Raw genomic sequence first — 24028 nt, 5'->3', positions numbered from 1 at the left:
CTGGAACCAGTTGGGCAACTGGAAATCCTACCTGGAACCAGTTGGGTAACTGGAAATGACTTCCAATTGGAAATGATTTCTAACTGGAACCAGTTGGGCAACTGGAAATCCTAACTGGAACCAGTTGGGTAACTGGAAATGACTTCCAACTGGAAATGATTTCTAACTGGAACCAGTTGAGTAACTGGAAATCCCAACTGGAACCAGTTGGGCAACTGGAAATCCTAACTGGAACCAGTTGGGTAACTGGAAATGACTTCCAATTGGAAATGATTTCTTACTGGAACCAGTTGAGTAACTGGAAATCCCAACTGGAACCAGTTGGGCAACTGGAAATCCTAACTGGAACCAGTTGGGTAACTGGAAATGACTTCCAATTGGAAATGATTTCTAACTGGAACCAGTTGGGCAACTGGAAATCCTAACTGGAACCAGTTGGGTAACTGGAAATGACTTCCAACTGGAAATGATTTCTAACTGGAACCAGTTGGGTAACTGGAAATCCTAACTTGAACCATTCAGTTGTGTAACTGGAAATCCTAACTGGTACCAATTGGGTAACTGAGATGACTTCTAACTGGAAAGATGGGTAACTGGAAATGAATTCTAATTGGAACCAGTTGGGTAACTGGAAATTATTTCCAATTGGTTTCCAATTGGAAATTTTCCAGTTACCCAACTGGATCCAATTGAAACCAGTTAATTTGCATATTATTTGCCAGTGTGCACAGATTAATGTTTTATGAGATTAATCATCATTAACAATGTATCTATTTAATTCTTTACAATTTCAAGTACCACACTTTTTAAAGATTAGTATTTAGAATACTTAGCAGTGAAAACCATGTTCATAAATGTTATAGATTATAATTAAAACAGATTAAAGGATAATTAGTACACCACTAACTGTTACCAAATTACATCAAATAAAAGTACACATATTTGAAGATCTTCCATATAAATATATATACATGAAAGTCTGTATTTTATCAATGCCCTTTACATTGGTATTAATAGACATATAACACTGCTTCTGTGTTGGCATGAGAAATAGTTACTGCAAATGCTAATTAATTTGTAACTAATTAAGTTCGTTCCAACTGGAAGTTCCAATTGGATCCAGTTGGAAACCAATTGGTTTCAACTGGTTCCAGTTGAAACCAGTTGCCTCCAATTGGTTTCAATTGGAACCAATTGAAACCAGTTGCCTCCAATTGGATTCAATTGGTTTTAATAGGGAAATTGGAACAACTGGAACCAATTGACAACAATTGCCAACTGGTTCCAGTTGCCCAATTGGTTTTAACTGGAACCAATTGGCAACTGGTTTTCAATTGGTTTTTAACTGGAACCAATTGGCAACTGGTTTTCAATTGGAACCAGTTGTTCCAATTTCCCTATTGAAACCAGTTGGCCAACTGGTTTCAATTGGTTTTGCCCTAATTGGTTTTAACTGGATTTTGGTCCTGGGCACAGAGGGTGTGTACGTGGAGCTGTCTCGGGCACAGTTCATCTTCCCTTCTGTGTGCCCCAGGGGTCGGTCCTTGGGCCACAACTCTTCAACATCTACACTCTTCCCCTTCATGATATCATCAAAAGGCATAATCTCAATCACCATATGTATGCTGATGACACACAAATATATGTTTCATGCTCTCCTACACAAGAGGAAGTTGATGCCTGGATTGCTCGTGTTGAAGCCTGTTTAAGTGAAATTAGGAACTGGATGATAGAGAATTATTTGAAGCTTAACCCTAAAATGGCCGGGGGGGGGGGGTTGAATCAACCCCCCCCTCAACATTTTCTGCGATCATTCCGCCGCGCGAAATTTTTTGACCGCGCCACTCACAGAGTTTATACTTTTAAGTCTCGCGCATCTTTTGAGACCAAATTTAAGACCCCCGGGTACGCGGTTCCGAAATTACGCAACATTTTGTAAGTGCATGTCAGACCAAAAATTATTCCAAAACGTGATTTAGTGTACAAAGTCAATGCAAATTGAGTTTTCTCATCTTATTCATAAAGATATGATTATTTTTACTTTATACAGCTGAAAGCAATTGATTTTAGCATAATTATGCTTCAAAAAAGTTGTGCAATAAATCTGGTGAAAAAAACAAAGAAAAACAAAGAAATACATAAGAAATTCATAAAACATTAAAATACATAGGAAATTGATTTCCAAACCGAAGTTTTTTTCAATTGCCATTGTTAAGAATGCTACAAAGAATATTTTTTACCAAAAATTAGCATTATAGGAGCTTTATTTATAGAGCAAAAAGTATGATTTATGCATAAATTAGCATAATTAATTCATATGAAATGAAATCTCATTATTTTGGAAAATTTTACCATACAGCCTTGTAGATTACATCGCACACTACCAGCGTGCAAATTTTTGCGGCGCTCGCGCGATCGGCGGCTGAGATCTCAGGGGGGGGGGGTTGAATCACCCCCCCCCCCCCCGGCCACAGAACAGCCAAAAACGCCCGGCCTAGTTAGGGTTAATGATGACAAAACTCAGTTTCTTATGCTGGGTTCTAAGCTGCAACTCGCCAAGCTCACAATTCCAAATTTGCATATTGGTTCCTTATCTATTATTCCAGTGGATAAAGTTTGAAATCTAGGAGTAAAAAGACTCAAATATGAGTATATGACAATGGAATCGCAAGTATCATCGAGTGTTAAACTTGCGATCTACAGTCTACGCAATCTCCATATTGTTCGCAAAATATCTCACTAAAAAGCCGCTGAGCAGCTTGTTCATGTATTTGTTACTTCTCGCTTTGATTGTTATAACTCTTTGTTGTACGGCATTCCCTTGTCTCAAGTAAAGAGGCTCCACTTTGTTCAGAATGCCGCTGCACATCTAGTCACCTATACGTGGAGGTCTTCCCATATATCACACCAGTCCTTAAGTCCCTTCATTGCATTGGCTTCCTGTTCAACATCGTCTCACCTATAAAATTCTTCTGATAGCATATCGTGCGCTGACCTTCTCTTCACCAGAATACATCTCATCTCTCCTTGATTTTCACAAACCTGGTCGCTCTGGTCTTCGCTCTTCTAAGACTTCTACTCTCGATCTTTCTATTCCAAAACCAGACGGTCAAGGGGAGATCGTGCATTTGCATCAGCTGCTTCCCGTCTATGGAACAATCTTCTAACTAAACTAAAAGACTGTAGATCAGTAGAACATTTCAAGGCCAGTTTGAAAACTTATCTAATGGCCAAATTGTAAGTTGTACCAGTTGTCAGTTAAGTTTATCGTAAGCGCCTTGAGCACCCCTAATAGGGTGGATATGTTCTGCGCATTATAAATGTCTTATTATTATTATTATTACAGTGAATTTTCAAGAAAATGATGAATGCATGTAAATACATCATTACAGTCATAGCTAGAAAATATTTTGAACAAACATGCATAATATATTTTGACGTTGCTGGCCGTCCATAGTTGCGATTGATCGGATCAATTGCAACTCTTTGTAAGATGGGGCTCAGTATCCACAACTGTGGAAAGCCAGCACCGCCAAATTCTTAAGAAATGCAAAATGTTTCCTAGATATGTGTATTCATCCTTGTCATATAGTGCTTCTTCTTTGTCTTCAAGTTAAGATTGATTGGATCAATTACAACTGTGGGGGCCAGAGGTCCTTCTTACAAAGAATTGCGATTGATCCGATCAATGCAACTATGGAAAGCCAGCAAAGTCAACATATGAAATGCATATTTGTTCCAAATAAAATTCTAGATATGAATGCATATCCATAAATTCATTGATTTCTTGACAATTTGGGGTGTTCTCATTTGTTTACAAAGGACATTTTGCAAATTTCCTGTAGAAAAAATTATGACACTGATGGATTTCCATAGAGTAACGATTGATTGGATCAATCGTAACTCTTTGTAAGACGGTGCCCTGGACTTTACCTGGTTCGGGTAGAGGATCAGCTGAATCAATAAAGTCATGATATTCGGAGACCCTGGTGTAGACGCCTGGAAAGTTTTCCAGCCCACAGCCGTAACCAAAGCTTGTGATACCTATCAGATGGAAGCGGCCATCTTGATCTTTACATTGGAGAGGACCTCCTGTATCACCCTATTAGCAAGCATCAAAATACAGTAAGAGATGGACACATTATGACCAAAATTCTGAACTCAGGTATATAATTTAACTACAAATAAAGTTGTGGTTTAACGATGGATAGCCATTTGTGACACAAATCAATCATCTCATGTCACACTCAAATCGTCTGTCAGTAATAACTTTAAAAGTTTTTTAACTAAAGCATGGAGAAAGAACATAAATACAATGTAAACAGAATGTCAACATTTTTTCAGCTTTCCATAATTCTAGCTGAGAGTTGGATGGACCATAGCCTAACTTAAACTAGACTTCAGAATACGGGCCAGAGAGAGTTGGGGGAAATAGGGGAAAAGGGAACATGGTGCTTGCCTGACATGTATCCATCAACCCCTGCAAATGTCCTGCACACAACATGGATGATGTAATGGTTCGATTAGCATAGGAGGATTCACAGCGTGCCTGATTGATCAATTCTACTGTTGCTTCTCGAAGTGTATCGGATACGTGGCCATCTATTGAAAAAATGTCACAACCAAAAAAAGGTAGTGCAACTTCTCTGTTAAACTGGCATCTTATTCACGTCTACTGTAATTATCATGTGGGGGAGTCTTAGAAAGAGTTCCAACATGGCAACTTTGAGTTTATGGCAAAAATTGTACCATGAAGACTTTTATTGTGACTGACCGCTGAGCCATGTAACTATGGTAGTGGTCATAATGGTAAAAGTTGGCATTGTTTTGTTTTATCTGTTTACGAAACGGGCCCATGGTGCAATAGCATTTAGTCGTAATTCCATAAAAGTCATCAGGGCTACGTAACACAAAGGTTTGCAATCAATCACTAAATACCAATGACCAATCAAGATTGTCATTGCACGCGCACTCTGTTTAAAATACTGACCGGGAACCAATCGGTGTGGTTCTTTCATACTTGCAATTCATCGCCAACCTTTGTATTACCGAGCCCTGGAAGGTGTTTTATAAGCTGTTTGTAAGTTAAGAGCACCTTTTGTAGTACCGTACCGGAACTTAGAACCGCTTTAAGCATTAGACCCCCAAAGGTTTTCTTGAGGCACACCCCCATCAAAATATAATTTGAGAGCATTTCTTCTTACTTTTGTTGAATATTCTAATAGGTAATTTCATGTGTTCATTCACCCACATAAGTAAATATTATTTCATCGCTAATTCCCCCCCCCCCCGGCCCTCTGCACCTCGGAATAGTTTACTAGATTATAGATTGCGTATGATAAACGCTGTGTTTATTATTATCATAGTTCTATCATGTAGGTCCATGGTTATATCCATTTTATGAACATTCATATTATTTTAGATAGTTCAAATTCGTGATCATGTGACAAAGTATAATTTAAAAGGAAAACACATCCCTGCAAATAGGTCCGTACAGTTTTCTTTTAGCTCCATATACTTTTTTTATATACTTTCAATCCAATAAGTACTAAAGAGTCTGAAATTAGTATAAGTTAACCTGAACGTTTAAACTTTATATCGTGAGTGAAACTGCAGAGGTGCAGCACAGCGAACCTTTCATTAACTATAGTCGGGTAGAACCTGCGCGCAGCCTACCAAGGAATTGGTTAGCATTAGCTCAACAGGCCTAGGACTAGGTCCGGCAACGTTAGAATTGGTCTAGATTGGTTACACATCAGCAAAGGACTTCAAAAGCAAATCCTCGGTTGGTCTGGCAATATAACTCTTTCCCTCGGGGAAAATAGTTGTACATGTATGTAAAGTCCGACCTCGGAAAAATAATTCCCACTATACTTTCTCAAATCTTGATAAATTTGTATAATATATCAACACCAATGTTTGTGGAGCGTTTTGGCCCAGTGGATTAGTCTTCTGACTTTGAAACAGAGGGTCGTGGGTTCGAATCCCAGCCATGGCGTAATTTCCTTCAGCAAGAAATTTATCCACATTGTGGTGCACTCAACCTAGGTGAAGTGAAGTGAATGGGTACCCGGTAGGAAGAAATTCCTTGAATGCTTTAAGCGCCTAGGCAGCCCAGCTAAAGCCGGGGTAATAATAATAGCAGGGCCCACTGGGAGAACAGTTTTCAGAACTGAAGTGGCTTCCCTGGGTAAATATACCTATATTATTATTATTATTATAATGAAAATAAGCTATGTCTCATTTACCGGAAGAAATAATCACCAGTCGCTTGTAATTATGTCGCTCGTAACTTAAAAACAGCTTTATGAACACCAATCAGGTAACGTAGAATTTACATAAGCTTTATGCACACATGTCAAGTGTGAGGTTGGTCAGCTATACCAACCCCTAATAAGAATATCAGATTAAATAACAGGAATGACAAAAATAACAGTAAACTGGGCAGGGCACATTATAAGGATAATATAAGGTTAGGGATTTGAATGTTGTACCTTCAGTATGGCCCCATCCTGTAATGTAGCATCCCTCAAACCTTGTCGAGGCATCTCGATCACGCAGACAGATAGGCCGAATGTAGTCATTGAACTTGGTGTTTGTGTTGAACTTGATCACTGCAATGTCATTTGTGATGGTATTGATGTCATAGTCGGGGTGAACACTGACCTCAATATCCGTTTCAAAGTGATATGGAGATTTCACGGAGAGCCTTAGGTCACCAAGGACTGCTTTATCAAACTTTGCCCTGTCAGATTTGTATCATGGAAAGGTTGAAAAAACTTATGTAAAGAGAGTCTGTTGATAAAAGTCACAGGATAATTACGTTGGAAGATTAAGGGTAGATCTCAGAAATGCTTAATGTTTGAAGTTGTCAAATATCTTTATTATTGCAGCTATATTTGAAAATGTGATCTGTACGCGAAAAAAACAGAGGAAGAACAGAAAGGGCATGCCTATTTCAGGCTAAAAATAATTTTATGTGAAGTCAGATGAAATCAAACAAACACCACAACAAAATTGTCATAACAAGTGGAATGCCTCTGGCCGTCTCACCTGCATCACGCGATTCGATATAGCAGCAGTGCTGACTTTGAAAACTACTATAAAATATTTATTCACAAAAAACACCATTCATATTATGATACAATACTACGTTCATTGACATTTGACCTTGATCATGTGACCTAAAACTTGTCAGTGATACTTGATTACCCCTATATCCACATTTTATACACTATATCTATAAACTTTGAAAGTTAAAACAGCAATATAATAATTACCTCTAAAATGACCAAAAAATTTGCACAGGTTGTTCAGTGATACTTGATTACTCTTATGTCCATGTTTAATGAAGTAGACCAATAAACTTTCAAAGTTATGATGGTAATTCAACAAATACCCCCAATTTGGCCAAAGTTCATTGACCCTAAATGACCTTTGACCTTAATCATGTGACCTGAAACTTACACAGGATGTTTAGTGATACTTGATTACTCTTATGGCCAAGTTTCATGAATCAGATCCATAAACTTTCTAAGTTATGATGACATTTTAAAAACTTAACCTTAGGTTAAGATTTTGATGTTGACTCCCCCAACATGGTCTAAGTTCATTGACCCTAAATGACCTTTGACCTTGATCATGTAACCTGAAACTCAGGCAAAATGTTTAGTAATACTTGATTAACCTTATGGCCAAGTTTTATGAACTAGGTCCATATACTGTCTAAGTTATGCTGTCATTTCAAAAACTTTACCTTAGGTTAAGATTTGGTGTTGACGCCGCCGCTGTCGGAAAAGCGGCGCCTATAGTCCAAAGCAGTCCAAAGCATAATGAGCAAACTGATGATGTCATATCCCCACTAATTCTTTTATATTTCATTATATTAAACTATATTCAAATTTTGTCCTCCATGAATGAAAAAGAATAAATAGACTAGGCCTACATTGTACTTAATATTCAATATGTAAAATAATCAATGCTGAAGTTTAACTTATTTTGTTACAAAGAAGACAGATCATACCCAGGGTGGGGGGCACTCACATATAATGGTGGTACGGGGACATGCTGCTTTGATAACCCAGTTTTCAGTTCTCTAGATACTCTGAATGACAAAAGTTCCATTCAGAAGCTGCCCCGCCCCGTTCGCAAGACCCACGTTACAGACATCTCAGTCCCAGCCAACACTGTCCAGCGTGAGCACCACATGCGAGAGCCGCACACAGAGCTTCACAACTCCCTCCGCTAGCAGATCCATGCACCGCTAGCGCCCATACATACATGCACAGCGCTATATATCGTGCACCGCAGCACTGTACAGCGATCCTGTTCCGTAGACCGTTGTTCACACCGCCCAGTATATATATTAAGTTCCCAAGACCCCGTATTTACAATTGTGGTCAGTTCCTTAGACCCCCAAAGGTTTTCTTGAGGCACACCCCCATCAAAATATAATTTGAGAGCCCCCCCCCCCGGATCATACACACATATATGAATATGTGAAATAATTTGGTTTTTATGTAATAATACCTGTATAAGAAGAGGGAAAAAGGGGGAAATTACATCATCAGCCAACTTTATTCAATCAGATATCTATGAAACTGTCCTCTTTTTGCTAAGTGATTTTTTTCTATTGTTAATTTTAAGCCCAGATTACCCATTTAACTATTTTGCATAATATTCTTTCATAACAAAAATTGTGCTACATGATATCATTGTATATAGATGTATTGTTCCATTTTTTCTTTTTCATCTGGGAGCAAAATCTAATCATGAGCTCCATTTAATATAAGTAATCAGGATCACAGGCGGCGGAAGCAGGGGGGACGTGTCCCCCCTAAATTTGAGGTGGGGGGGACGATCCTCCCTAAAATTGTTGTTGATGACCTTCTTTTTTTCTTTTTTTTTTGCTTGTCAAAAAATGTTGGTAGTCCCTCCCGGAAATTTTGCTTGATAACCTTTTTTTTTTTTTTTTTTGCTTGTCAATATTGTTTCCTGCGTCCTCCCTAAAATTGTTGGCTTCCGCCGCCAATGATCAGGATTGATTCTTACACACAGTGAGCAGCAGTGATAGCTCTGGTACTGTTGATGATTACAGCAGCACACCAATGAACATTATCTAGGTCTCTGAGAGATACCATCCAAGGCCAGTCCCCGAGCTGGGTCAGTGAACCACCGATGATACGAGGACGGGAAGATGAATGGGCCGGTCGAAAACCGCAAGCAACTGTAATTACAAAAACAAAAGAATTTGTCAGGATAAAATCATTTTGGTGGCCGGGGGCCAGTCAAACACCAAAACAGCTTTAATATGAAAAAAAAGGCTTTTGTCATTTATATTATTTTGGGGCAGGTTGAACACCACAAAAGTTTTAAATATGCAAAACAAAACCTTTGTCAGAAACGTAAACACCACAACAGCTTTAAAAAAAAGTTTTCACTTGCATATACACAACATTTTCCAGTTTCTTTCATGGCTCTTAAAAGGGATCACGGGCCAGATGTAACCTCCTGGATCCGTCAATGGGAGATTTCAAGTCCGGTGTTGGCCTTGGTGTTGAAATTTGGATTGCTCCAAAGCTTATTCAGAGTTTGTAAAACTGATCCAGGTCACATTATTGACATAGTGAGTGAATTTTCGGGACCATCTTCCTTTTATGTCTGGTGTTATATTCGTGTAAAAATTGACCTAACACCAGCACCACAAGGCAAAACCGATTTTGTGTCTCGCCTACTTAGGAAAATAACCAGAAATATCGTGATTTGCGAGGGCACGCAACAGAATTGTATCGAAACTTCATTGTGAAATGACTGGGATGGAATAACACTTGTCATAAGAGCCTTGCACGTAAACTTTAATGTTAACCTGAAAATGACCTTTGACCTTACCATGTGACCTCCGACTGCAGCATAACATGCAGGTCCCCCAAGTCCATCTACCATCCAAGTTTGGTTCAAAAGCGACTTACGGTTGCAGAGTTAGGTGTCATAAGAGTCTTACATGTAAACTTTAACGTTGACCTGAAAATGACCTTTGACCTTACCATATGACCTTTGACTGCAGCATAACATGCAGGTCCCCCAAGTCCATCTACCATCCAGATTTGGTTGAAAAGTGACTTACCGTTGCGGAGTTAGGTGTCATAAGAGAATCTTGCATGTAAACTTTAACGTTGACCTGAAAATGACCTTTGACCTTACCAAGTGACCTCCGACTGCAGCATAACATGCAGGTCCCCCAAGTCCATCTACCATCCAAGTTTGGTTGAAAAGTGACTGACGGTTGCGGAGTTAGGTGTCATAAGAGAGTCTTGCATGTAAACTTTAACGTTGACCTGAAAATTACCTTTGACCTTATCATGTGACCTCCAACTGCAGCATAACATGCAGGTCCCCCAAGTCCATCTACCACCCAAGTTTGGTTGAAAAGCGACTTACGGTTGCGTAGTTAGGTGTCATAAGAGAGTCTTGCATGTAAACTTTAACGTTGACCTGAAAATGACCCTTGACCTTACCATGTGACCTCCGACTGCAGCATAACATGCAGGTCCCCCAAGTCCATCTACCATCCAAGTTTTGTTGAAAAGCGACTTACGGTTGTGGAGTTATGTTTCATTAGGTTTGTGACGGACGGACAACGGACAACAGACGACGAACGGACGACATTTGGATCCCTAAGTCTCGCCTTCACCTCTGGTGGGCGAGACAAAAAAGTCAATACTGAACTTCAAATCACCCACTGTGTAATATGAGCTACCTCCTACCTTGTTCACAGTATAATCCTGTGAATCCCTCAGTACATATGCATTCATAGGAATCGTCATCGGTTTCCTTGCATTGTGCTCCATTCTGGCAAGGGTTCCTTTCACATTCATCTGCAATACAAATGGGGAAAATTTACAATCGATGTAAAAAAAATTGATAGATCTCATTGTATATTGCCACACACATGACCTTGAAGCTGCATGTAAAGGAACCAACTCCATGACCCAATAAACAGTATATAAGGTCATACCAACATGTGAGAAACAGCATGCACACACAAGAGAAAAGAGTGTGGAACTTTGTACAGTCTTGACTTTTTGAGTATTTTATGCTGGTATTCTATCCATTTTTTTTTCAGATAGCATGGTCATACAAGCTTCATGAAAAATTCAAGTCAACATAAATGTAACTTAATTTATTCACATAGTAGGCCTACAGTATGTACAATGAAATTCTTGGAACAAGTTAGCTTATGTGGAGCGTCGTGGCCCAGTGGATTAGTCTCCGGACTTTGAAACAGAGGGTCGTGGGTTCACATCCCAGCCATGGCGTAATTTCCTTCAGCAAGGAATTCATCCACGGTGTGCTGCACCCGACCCATGTGAGGTAAATGGGTACCGGCAGGAAGTAATTCCTCAAAAAACTGTGTGCACCTGAATAGGTAGCCTAGCTTAGCTGGGTAATAATAATAGCAGGGCCCGCTGGGAGAACAGTTTTCGGAACTGAAGTGGCTACCCTGGGTACATATACCGTAATTATTATTATTAAAGCAGAAAATTGCTAGTTTTAGGTATAACATCTGTGACCTTTGACCAAGTGGCCCCAGAACTAATGGATCATCATCACTCCGACATGCATACAAGAGCCAAGTGTGATGTTGAATCTTCAAAGAGTTCTTTATTTACAGCAAGAACAACATATTCAAAGGCATACAATGGCCTGTCACCTTTGACCTTAATTGTGACCCCACACCTGAATAAGTCATTGTCACTCATTCATGTATACTTGGACAAAGTTTAAAGTTGATTAGTCGTTTGTTCTGTGGTTATCTTGAAAATAAAAAATGGAATGGACGGACAGACAACCCCAAAACAAAATGCGTCCAGCAACCATCTGCAGTGAAAGGAATAAACAAAAAAATATGCCAATAGCTTATCTAGTTGTTTGTGTAATTAAAATATAGAATGCAATTTTCTTTTTCTTCCCTTTCCCATGATTTTGCTTCTGTTTGAGCCCCCTGAAAGTGGTATGTGCCCCTTGCTTGGTTGCCCCCAAGAAATTTCTCAAATTTCATCCTCCAAACCATCATCACCTTCATCGCTGTCATCCTCATCATCACTATCATCTTTGTCCTTTTCCCTCGAAACCTCCATTCCACCACTATCATCACAAACACAGTGGGGAGAACCTGGCTGACGACCTGGGAGACCATCTGTGTATTAAACAAAAACAGAAAGCAGACTTGAGATAGATTCAGAGATGCCAAGTTTTTAAAAATGTTATGCGTGAGATTTTCATGACTCGGCGTCTCTGCGCGCGCGTGGCCAGTACTCACACTTGTACGTTTTTCGAAAAGGCGCGCGCGAGAGATATGGGCTATATCATGATATCGATCCATACTACAAAACCATGCGATGCACGCACGCGATTCATCGTATCACGTACTAGCTGTGCGCTGACTGCACTCTCGATTCGTCTCGCGTGCCAGGGTAGACGCGACGGTGTGCGAAGGTGGTCGGCCAGTGCGTATAATCTAGCAAATAATGCTACTTTTTCTCTTTTTTTTCTGTCGGGTCCCGATGCGTGAGAAAAATGGGTGCCATGCGTGAGACGGACCCTGAATGCGTGAGTCTCACGCACAATGCGTGAGACTTGGTAGCTCTGTAGATTACATGCACATGAATTACAATAATGGATTCCAGCTCGTTGTTTCCAAAAGCTGTTATACCAAAGGTTCAAAGGTTCAGCGGTTCACTATTTTGAAGGTTTATAATTCCAAAGATTCGTTAAAAAAACACAAATTATCATTCAAAAAGTTTGTTAGTCTAAAAATGAAAAAGTGTGTGCCATTACGAAGGTTCGTACATGAAAAACTGAAAAAGCGCTCATTATTCTGAAGGTTTCCTAATCCGAAAGTGAAGTAATGTTCTCATTTAACAATTCATCAGTCATTTTAAAGTATTATTTCTTTTATTAATGAGCCTTCAGAATAATGAATCTTATTTCAATGAAAGATTAACAAACCTGTGTATTTAATATACCTTATTTTGTTTTCAGATATACAAATCTTTGGAACAATGCCACAGATGTGATCAATTGGACATCATGTGGTGTCTCCAAAAACTTTGAAAATTGAACCTACAAATAAAATTTCCAACTGAGCCTTGGAAATCATGAAAAACATATTCAAACTGCATCTGAGCCCTATAATAAATCTCCTAAACAATTGCAATTACAAATGCAGTCGTTTAGCACATAGCTCTTTACTTTAAGGGGCATCAAGTACCATATTTTTTTTGTTTATGTTGGCATCTATCCTTACCCATTCTATGAGTTCGTAATTGTACTCAAATTGTTTCCTTCATTTTTAACTATTTATCATTAATCCATCAATCACTAATGTCAAGTTTGTTTAATTTCCTTTTAGTCTACATACTTTTTCAAATGGAAATTGAGGTCATTAACATTTAATCATATGTAATCATATAAACTATAAAGTAGTGTTCGACCAATATAAAAAAAAAAAAACTGGAAATTAAACAATATGGTACACACGGACTACATATGGCAATTAGACCACACGGTCAGTAGATAAACTGATTTTAAACGAACCAGGATTAGAAAATGTCAGATGAAATGAAATGGAAAGTAGAAAAAGCAGGTGTAGATCTAGACAGCTGGCAGCCGTCTGTTTCGAGGAGTTTTTTAACATTTTAATTTTTTTTTAAATTTATCCTCGTACACAGACGGCTCACTATCGTGCAGCCACCATTAGGGGGTTAACAATGCAAACCCCCCCCCCCCCCGATGGGGCTCATCGATTTTTGTCTTTATTTCATAAAAATATATAAAAAGAACTGTACCAAAATAAAGATTATTATTCCGTTTTGGCCTGAAATGAACCAAAACGGGGAAAAATAAACTTAAATTTTGGTGAGTGGAGCCAACGGAGTTCAGCGGAACAACCAACATAACAGGACCAAAGCTTTTGGTCTAGTGTAGATCTAGACCAAGTGGCAATTATATTTTCATATTAGGCCTACCATAGGATTTATCTTTACCTTCATCATCACGGCCCTTTCCTGATTCATCTGAACCGCATATGCATTCAGGAGGGTGCTGAAAGTCACGAGAGTCACCTGAAACTAAAGAATACATAAGATGTTCTACCTAAGGTAACTTGTCAAAAGGGCCATGTCTTTTGCATGGGGAATCCCCAAGCAGCCTTTCATTACTATTCTCGCACTTCATCATAGACAAAACTGTAGTAGTACACACTTTGCCATGCTGAGCCGGATTGATCTTAAGAGGGCTCTATGCCAGTTTATGTTTAATCTTTGTATACAAAACAACAGAATAGTTGTCGCTGAATATAAAATCCTAGATGTTAAATGATACTGGGTCTCCTCTAAAATGTCCCTGGATATCAAATCTACAATAACAGTCAGCCACAATGATTGACTATATAACCTACATATAAAAGGTTTCATCATGTAATTGGTTATATACCAGCTTGGTGTTGATGCGGCGGAAAACTGCTTTGCCGAGCTCCTACGGGAGTTACTCAACAGAAAAACAAAAAACAGGTTATTGACAAAGTACATAAATTAAAGGACAAGTCCACCCCAACAAAAAGTTGATTTGAATAAAAAGAGAAAAATCCAACAAGCATGACACTGAAAATTTCATCAAAATCGGAAGTAAAATAAGAAAGTTATGACATTTTAAAGTTTCACTTAATTTCACAAAACAGTTAATACATGTACACTCAGTCCGCAAGCCCTGAAAAAGTAGCTTCTTTTATCCAAGTGATATTCATGACTAGAGGGTTTTTGCATAGTTAATGAGCTTGGTGCGAACCAATACACCTCTTTTTATTCGGCCATTGCTGCTCTAAATACCGACCAAATTTCATGTTTTTGGTATCTTTGTAAAGAAGAAGAATCATTCTTTTAGGTCATGTGTTTGGATTTTTAAAAGGATGTTGTAATATAGGACAAACTTTTGATCTAAAACATGAAAAAAAAAAAAATTTCATGCAACAAAAGTTGTTTTCACACTTAATTTCTGTTTGGGCACAAATGATTTTTAGATCATGATAAAGCTGAAGATCTAAGCTTTAATATGATATAATTTTTATAAGAAGATGTATTTTAGATGGGTCAGCAGCCAGCTTTTCATAGGCCAAGTACATTTTGCAGCTCAAAAACAAGAATACTGCGCTCTGATTGGTCATAGAGACCACACACCCACGCAAATTCCAATGTTCCCCACACTGGGCCTCTGCAAGGTCACACTTATCATGTGGTAATCTCTTCAAATTACCCGCGCCTGTTTATTTTGAAAACAGTATTCAGCCAATCAGAACTCTGGATTTTATGTTACTCAGAAATTTCAGAAATCTCGTCTTGCATCTTGATGGAAAAAGCTGGCTGCTGACCCATCTAAAAGATGCCACATATCAAGAGTGACATTGTAAGAAAGTATAGAGTTTGAGCTTTCTGATGATATAAATAATGTTGGTGCCTAAAACACAAAATGTTGTACAATTTGCAAGTGAAAACAGAGGAAGAAAATTCTGTTTGATGCATCTTTTCAGGTAAAAAATCACTTATTTATCAAAATATTTCATTCAAAAGAAATGACCAATATAAAAGAGTAACATTTACTCTTGCCCATGGTACAAAAATAATCAATATTACTCAAGGAAAAAGTGGTTAAATTCTTTGAGAAAGAAAGTCTCACAATTCACGAGATTTTACAGGGACATGAATTCAGCCACGAGAGGACTTGGATAAATCTTGCTCATTTGCTCATTAACACAGGGGCTTACCGACTGACTGATGTATATGCACATCCTGGCTGGTAATCGGTATGCAAATGAGGAAACTATGACATCATCCACTCACTATTTCTTTTGTATTTTATTACATGGAATATGAAATATTCTAATTTTCTCCTAATTTTTAAGTAAAACAACGATTAATTCCTCCCTGAACATGTGGAATTAGCATTGTTTAATACTATATGGTTCAGTCAAGTTGGTCCTTTTTGTTAAATTTATGAAAAAATGAAATATTGTATAATTCAAACAATAAAAACAAAAGAAATTATGAGTGATGGACATCATCAACTGACTAACCTAGTTTGTGCATATCACTGTTTTGTGAAAAATAAGCGAAATTTTAAAAAATGTCATAACTTTCTTATTTTACATCCGATTTTGATAAAATTTTCAGCACTATGCTAGTTTGATTTTTCTCTATTTATTCAAGTGAGTATTTTCCTGGGGTGGACTTGACCTTTAACTAAGATTTTACAACATCATCCTATTGATACAGATTGAAAACCAGTGAATCAATTATTTATCATACCAATTTCCTCCCCTTTTCTGACTAAAAATTTGGATTGAAAGCTAAAGACTTAATTTTTCTCTGCCATAATCAACTAGTCACATACGCTGGATCGCTTTTGTTAATCAGAGTCAACACTTCACATAAATAATAATAAATGAGAAATAATGATAATAACTGAGCTATCTCTTTTCAGTTATTCTTACCTTGGTCGCAAATCATCCCAGTGTATCCATCAGCACATATGCAGACAAAAGAGCCAAAGGTGTTCTCACATGTTCCTCCATTGAGACAAGGGTTGTTTATACATTCATCTATATCTGAAATATTATCCATGCACACAGTAAAAACGTTATTTAAGATTTAAACAATGTTGATTAGGCCTACTATGTGAAACTTACAGTAGATTTTTTAATAGTTTAAACAACCATGCTTGATTTGTTGAGCATTGAAAATCTGTTTTCATAAGATTTTTAATCACTTCTCTAAATGTAATCTGTTTAAACAGTTACAGTAAGGTTCATAGAGTAATCAGGGTTGTATAAAAAATAAAATTAAACAGCATTTGTACCGAGTACATACAAATTAAAATCTTATTCAAATCTTTACGATTATGTCTACTGATTTTTTATAAGCCTACTTTGAAGGGTTTGTATTCACTTATTCTACCGAACAAGCAGTTAAAAGGGTAGGCCTACTTCAGGCTGAAAATAATTATAAAGAGAGTAAAATTCACCATGCACAATGATAGAAACTTCATCTATATCTGACAACAAATAGCGAAGTTATTGAATGATTAAGTTAAAGTTTAGCAATATTTTGTGAAAACAGTATGCACATTGTTGTTTGAAGGTTTGCATGGTGGTATGTACAATCGCTGATGTGGTTTATGGTACACCATGTGAAGTGTTATAGAAACAGTGGATAGAAGAAGAGAAGAAATGGATAGGCGAGAAAGTGGAGATTTGAGAGTAGAGTATTCTTTCTTGAAAGTAGTCCTGAAAAGGACTGTAAACCAGGAAAGATTGATGAGTTGAGAACAGCTTGAGTAGTAGAGCTAATGAGGAGATGCTGGCTTGAGTCGGCGAGTAGACTTTAGATTTGTATATTTTAATTTGTATCTACTCGCCGACTCAAGCCAGCATCTCCTCATTAGCTCTACTACTCAAGCTGTTCTCAACTCATCAATCTTTCCTGGTTTACAGTCCTTTTCAGGACTACTTTCAAGAAAGAATACTCTACTTTCAAATCTCCACTTTCTCGCCTATCCATTTCTTCTCTTCTTCTATCCACTGTTTCTATAACACTTCACATGGTGTACCGTAAACCACATCAGCGAGTATGCACATTGTTATGAATATTCATTAGGTTGGCTAAGCTAATCTCATGACATGTCCCCTCTTTCTCTTTTTTGCTAGTGTTATTACATGAAATCATAATCATTATTTTCATAATTCTGTGTATGATTAAATGAGTTACCATAATGAATCTAATGCATTAAATCAGCTGTCAATCCAATTTTTTCTATAGTTTTCGGAGGAGCACATGAATAAATATGATTTCATATTAAAAAAAGGAAGACCCAACGTTAGGAGTCAACTCGTAGTCGGAACCGTAGACAGTCCTGTCGATACTGACATCATCAGTTTCACAAATACTGAAATTTAATACGTGATTATAAATAATGAGTATAATACTGCTAATTATTTATAATCGCGTAATAAATTTTAGTATTTGTGAAATAATAATTTTTATCTATAAATTTTTTTTCAAAACAGCATCGCTAACCGGATGTAGGCCTACGTCATACATAAGCGGTTCAAGGGTCGACCCTATTGTATTTTCGTTGTGTACATTTGGATCGAGGGATCTACACACGACATCGGTCTGGTAAGAAACCTTCATTTCTTAACATTTTAATTGACCATTTTTTACAGATTAATAATAAAATCACAACAATTTACGTGATTTTTATATTAAAAGATGGATTTCCTAGGGAAATCCATCTTTGACGACTTTGTTTACAAAACTCTTGTGAAGGGTGGTTCAAGACTCCAATAATGAAGAAGTATATGTCAAAGTATTTTAAAAAGACATCATCATGGAGTCCTCAAGACTAGGAAGTACATAAACTTAAGTAAGAATTAGAACTAGAAGAAGAATTTCTGCAGTGTTGTGATTAACCGGACAGTCACTGTCCATGAAATTTTGTAGATTTGTAAAGATTTTTACTCGCACTTATTCATCTGGGCACTTGAAAAGCACAACTAGTACGATAATATGCTAACGGCAGTCTGTACTTTACAAGAAGAAGAAGAAATTCAGTAATTCGCACGATGTGAATGTCGGCTCAGCGTTATCGAGCTTGCGCCAACATGGCCAAGGTGCTCGGGAGCTGGATGATGGCCGATGGTGTGAGTGGCAAGAGCCAAGAGTTCGCGCGATGACGTTAAGTATAGGCCTCGATATATACCGGTATGATTACTATACTACAGTCACCTTATACATGAAATTATAATTATTGAGTACTTACATTTACCAGCATTTCATTCTGCTGATGATCTGTGTTTCAATGAATTGATGTGATTTGAAAGTGTAAATATGATAAGTTTCTTCGCTTCGGGAAAAGCTGAGAGAGAGGAAGCAGACATCACTCGCCATAGTATGGAACGCCAAATTCGTGCAACCAGCAAAGCAAGCAGCAGCAGTACTAGACAGCTGGCAGCCGTCTGTTTCGAGGAGTTTTTTAATTTTTTTTTTTTTTTAAATTTCTCCTCATACACAGACGGCTCGCTAGCGTGCAGCCACCATTAGGGGACTTGCAACGCAAAATCCCCCCATCGGGGCTCTTCAATTTTTGTCTTTAATGAATAAAAATTTTGAAAATTAACCCGACCAAAATGCAAATTAATATTCCCTCTTGGCATTAATTGCCCAAAAACAGAGAAAAATCAAGTTAAAAAGAACAAAAACAGTGACTTACCTCGGCTGTCGCGCAAATTCACTTCCCCGTTTTATCCGATCTTAAGTACATAAACATATGGCCATTGAGTCCCCTGTACAGATCGCGCTAGAACTTCGGTCTCTGTATTTGGTGAGTGAAGCCAACGGAGTTCAGCTGAACAACCAACATAACAGAGACCGAAGCTTTTGGTCTACAGCAGTACTAGACCAAAAGCTTCGGTCTCTGTTATGTTGGTTGTTTAGCTGAACTCCGTTGGCTTCACTCACCAAATACAGAGACCGAAGTTCTAGCGCGATCTGTACAGGGGACTCAATGGCCATATGTTTATGTACTTAAGATCGGATAAAACGGGGAAGTGAATTTGCGCGACAGCCGAGGTAAGTCACTGTTTTTGTTCCTTTTAACTTGATTTTTCTCCGTTTGTTGGCAATTAATGCCAAGAGGGAATATTAATTTGCATTTTGGTCGCTTTAATTTTCAATTTTTTTATTCATTAAAGACAAAAATTGAAGAGCCCCGACGGGGGGATTTTGCATTGCAAGTCCCCTAATGGTGGCTGCACGCTAGCGAGCCGTCTGTGTACGAGGAGAAATAAAAATTTTAAAAAAATGTTAAAAAACTCCTCGAAACAGACGGCTGCCAGCTGTCTACAGCAGTACATGATACGAGATTAACGACTTATTGTTTAAAGATTTTTTTTTACCTGTTTCGACCACTGATCTCTCCACTAACTAAGAGTTCAGTGGTTTCGACGAACTGGACTGGCCATGATGCCCCCACCCCCAACCCCGTAGCCAGGATTTCATTTTGGAGGGGGCGCGGTAAATGCACGCGAAGCGTGCCAACACGAGGGGGTGGCTGCAGGGAGGGGGAGTTTCCCCCTCCCGCGCGGAGCGCGAAGCTTTTGGTGTTAATTTTATAAATTAAAATGAAAAGGAGCCGTCTCTAGTACCTATAACAGCTCCAATTTAGATGACTATATTGTGATTTTGAACCTTGTTTTCATGAACCTTGTTTTCAAAAGTGATTGTGAACCATGCGCACAAAAAAGGAATACAATTAATGGAGGAAATTTAAATGATATTAACCCCGCGCAAAGCGCGGAAGCTAAAGCGCTTTATCACTTTTTTTGCCATGAAAAGGGTCCCGAGAAAAGCGTATTCTCAAAGATATATTGAATACGTTCCTTGAAAAGATCAGATTTGATTACAAACAATTTAGTGACAGTGCATATCTTTAACTCGCAAAACAGGGGAGAAGTGTATATGCCGGGAGGAAGATATTCCTCCCCGCGTAGAGTAATGAAACTCTGAAATTTTAAAGGGCGGACGTTTCATCAAATGTGGATATCTCTAATACCCCATCGGCTCTAATTCAATTGATTTTCTAAGATTATTGAACTTCATTACAAGGAAAATAGTGCGCAAAAAGTTGAAACTTCTGTGATTTATTGAAATTATATAAAAAAGGATGCCTAATTTCTTTAACTTATCCTGAAGCGCTTCATTTTGAATTATAAAGAAACTTTATAATTCAAGTGTCATTCAAAATTTCAAACTGAGTGCGCAAAACAGGACAGGAGATGAATGTGCAGGGAAATTACATGAAGTTTAATAGAATTTGATAAAAAATATTGTACTTTTTTATTTAATACGACACGAATTTTATACCTTCCTCTTTTTAAATTAGGAACCTGTTTGCCCCAAAATTATGGTTGTTTATAGTATGAGCTGAAAAGCGGGAGAAGTTGACTTTATATAGAGGTGACGGCAGAAATTGATATAAAGATTTTACCCGCCCGGAGCCGACCCGACCAGAAGTTGAATTGAATTGATTTTATTACCAAATATCACTGTCAGGTACAATTACAAGGAATAGTACATCACATATAAACAAAACATTTGGTAATTGGAGCTAACATAATAGCAAGATGCTAATCGAGGTTAGCCCCAAATAATGTCATTATCATAGTTTAAACAATAAATTTAACCAAATCTCAATATTGTACATCAAATTCAATACTAATTCTACTTATACTGTTGCAGAAAATTTCGATCATTTTCAGCGAAAATATTTACACTATTTACAAGAAAAAAATATCTTAATTATTCACAAAATCTTTATATAGAATTATTTGTTTTCAGGCAATATTTTACCATACCAAATTAATTATAATCTTCCAGTAGCATTAATTTTAACGATTTGCTAAATATCTTACGACTGGGGGTGTTTCTAATATTACTTGGCAGAAGATTCCATAAAGTAGGACCAGAAAATGAAATTGATTGTTTTCCCAAATTAGTATCATTTTTGTCAAGATTAACATATCGCTTTTCTCTATTTCTTATACTGTAAGGATGGTCTATAAATGAAAAATAATCAATAAAACTATGCGGCAACCGATTATTAATTAAATCGTGCATAAATACTCCTATCAAATATCGGTATTGTTTGAAAATATCGAGAATATTTAGATCATAAAATAAAGGAGCAGAGTGATAAGTATATGATGGTTGAACGTCATTATTCTAGCTAATCGTTTTTGAAGTAATAATGTAGGGTCAAATTCATGTGAAGAAGTTTCTCATTTAATGTATGCATTTTTGAAACCGTTGGTAACATTAGAATGGGGTAAAGGGGATATATATTTCACCAAACTATCACTCATGGTCCGAAACAGTTTTTGGAAGGAAATTTTTATTATAGTTTCCTCCTTTATTCGAAATGTTCAGTGTACTTCTCTTTTTTGGCCGGCTATTCCTTTATGGTACAATTCTGATGTAAAAATTGGTGGAAAAGGTATATTCTTAAAGGAATGGTGGGACAAAGGCATTAGATTTATTAACGATTTATTAGATGAAAATGGAAAACTTCTGGAAAGAGAAGAGTGTGAAAAAAGATTTTCAATCAAAATTCAGTTTCTTCATTATTATGTCTTATGTCAGATTATTAAATGTAAGTATAAAGCTCAGTTGAATACGTGTAATATGAAATCTAATGAGTCATTATGCCCTGCTTATATCTCTCATTTACTGAAGGACAAAAAAGGATGTAGACATGTATATTATATCATGTTAAAATAAAATGATGATAACTTGACTAAATTGTGTAATAGATGGTTTGTCAATGGCATTTCGATGGACACCAGAGATATGAAAAATTATTTTAAAACGATGTTTCGATGTACACCTTATACTACAATGAGGTACTTTCAGTACCGACTGCTAAATAAGATATTATATTTGAATAAGGATCTTGTAAAGATGAAAATAACTGCAGATGCAAAATGCTCTTTTTGTGGAAGGGAAGAAGAAAACGCTATACATTTTTTTTTATCAATGTCATGTGGTAAATCTTATCTGGGTACGATTTACAGACTGGTTATACAGTTTAACAAGATTTAGAATAAATCTTTCTGCTGTACATGTTTTGTTTGGTTTCACAGAAAAAAGAAACGATGCTTTAAATTGTTTAATAATTTGGACGAAACAACAAGTATATATACTCTGCTCGTGTGGAAAAGACCATACCTAATTTTGAGAAAATCAAACAATATATAAGAAAATGTTACAAAAATGAGAGGCAAATCAGTATTATGGAAAACAAAACACATAAATTTGATAAAAAATGGGTAAATTTCGAAAGAATTCTTGTCATTTTGTAATAAGATTTCCGGACCTTTATATGTATTTCTGTTTAATGTAAACATATTTTCATGATGAATGTGCAGGGTGTTTTGGGTGAGAGGTGATCAATTATTGTTGGAGTGGCCTTGTTCGGTGCTCATTTGTTCTTTGCTGCTGCAAGTGTCGGCGGCGGAACGGATGGGTGTAGGACATGGCCACTCTAGTATCGGTTGCCTTTTGCTTGAAACGCCCTGTAGGCCTATACTTTGTACAAAATTATGCTTTGTGTGTATAATATGTTATGTCATTTATATCATTGTTAAAATGTTTATGCAAATATATGCCCTATCGGAGGGAAATAAAAAAAGCTTTAAAAAAAATAATATAGGGTTCATGGTTGTTTTGCACGTCCCACCCCATACTTCCAGACCATACGTTATATGTGGTAAAATAAATGAGTTGTATAACATAACTAAGATTTTCTTTGATACTTAATTCCTCAATCTATAAAGTATTCCAATGTTTTGCTTAGCACATTGCAGACAATGTCAACCTGTTTCTTCCATGTAAGGTTTTTGTCGATACATATACCAAGAAATAATGTTGATTCAACACACTCTAATAAATTGTCCTGATATCAAAATATTTTTTCGTCTATTTTTAAACAACATATATTTAGTTTTCGTAACATTGATTGTCAATTTGTTGGCATTGCACCATGCTGTTATATTGTTTAAATTGAGACTATTCTGATAAATCAATATGTTTTTCATCACAATTGAAAGTATGAAATAAATTTGAGTCATCCGCAAAGAGACGGAAATTGAAATAATGTGATGAGTTTGCCAGATCGTTTATATACAACAAGAACAAAGTTGCGCGATCAATTAAAAAAAAAGATAACTTCATATACTTCGGCCTAACCTTACTCTAATTCCATGCCCTAATGTATACATTTGAACTTTAACTGGCAAGAAACATATAGCTGAGGTGGAAAAGCATGGTTAGAGAAAGGGTGGGGGAAACAATGGAGAACTTCAATATTGTCATTTAACCGCGCGCAGCGCGGAAGCAAAATTCATATATATAAATTTAGAGCA

This window comes from Lytechinus pictus, chromosome 15, assembly GCF_037042905.1.
Source record: "Lytechinus pictus isolate F3 Inbred chromosome 15, Lp3.0, whole genome shotgun sequence".
NCBI classification, from domain to species: domain Eukaryota; kingdom Metazoa; phylum Echinodermata; class Echinoidea; order Temnopleuroida; family Toxopneustidae; genus Lytechinus; species Lytechinus pictus.
Note: the sequence above shows the minus strand (reverse complement) of the source record.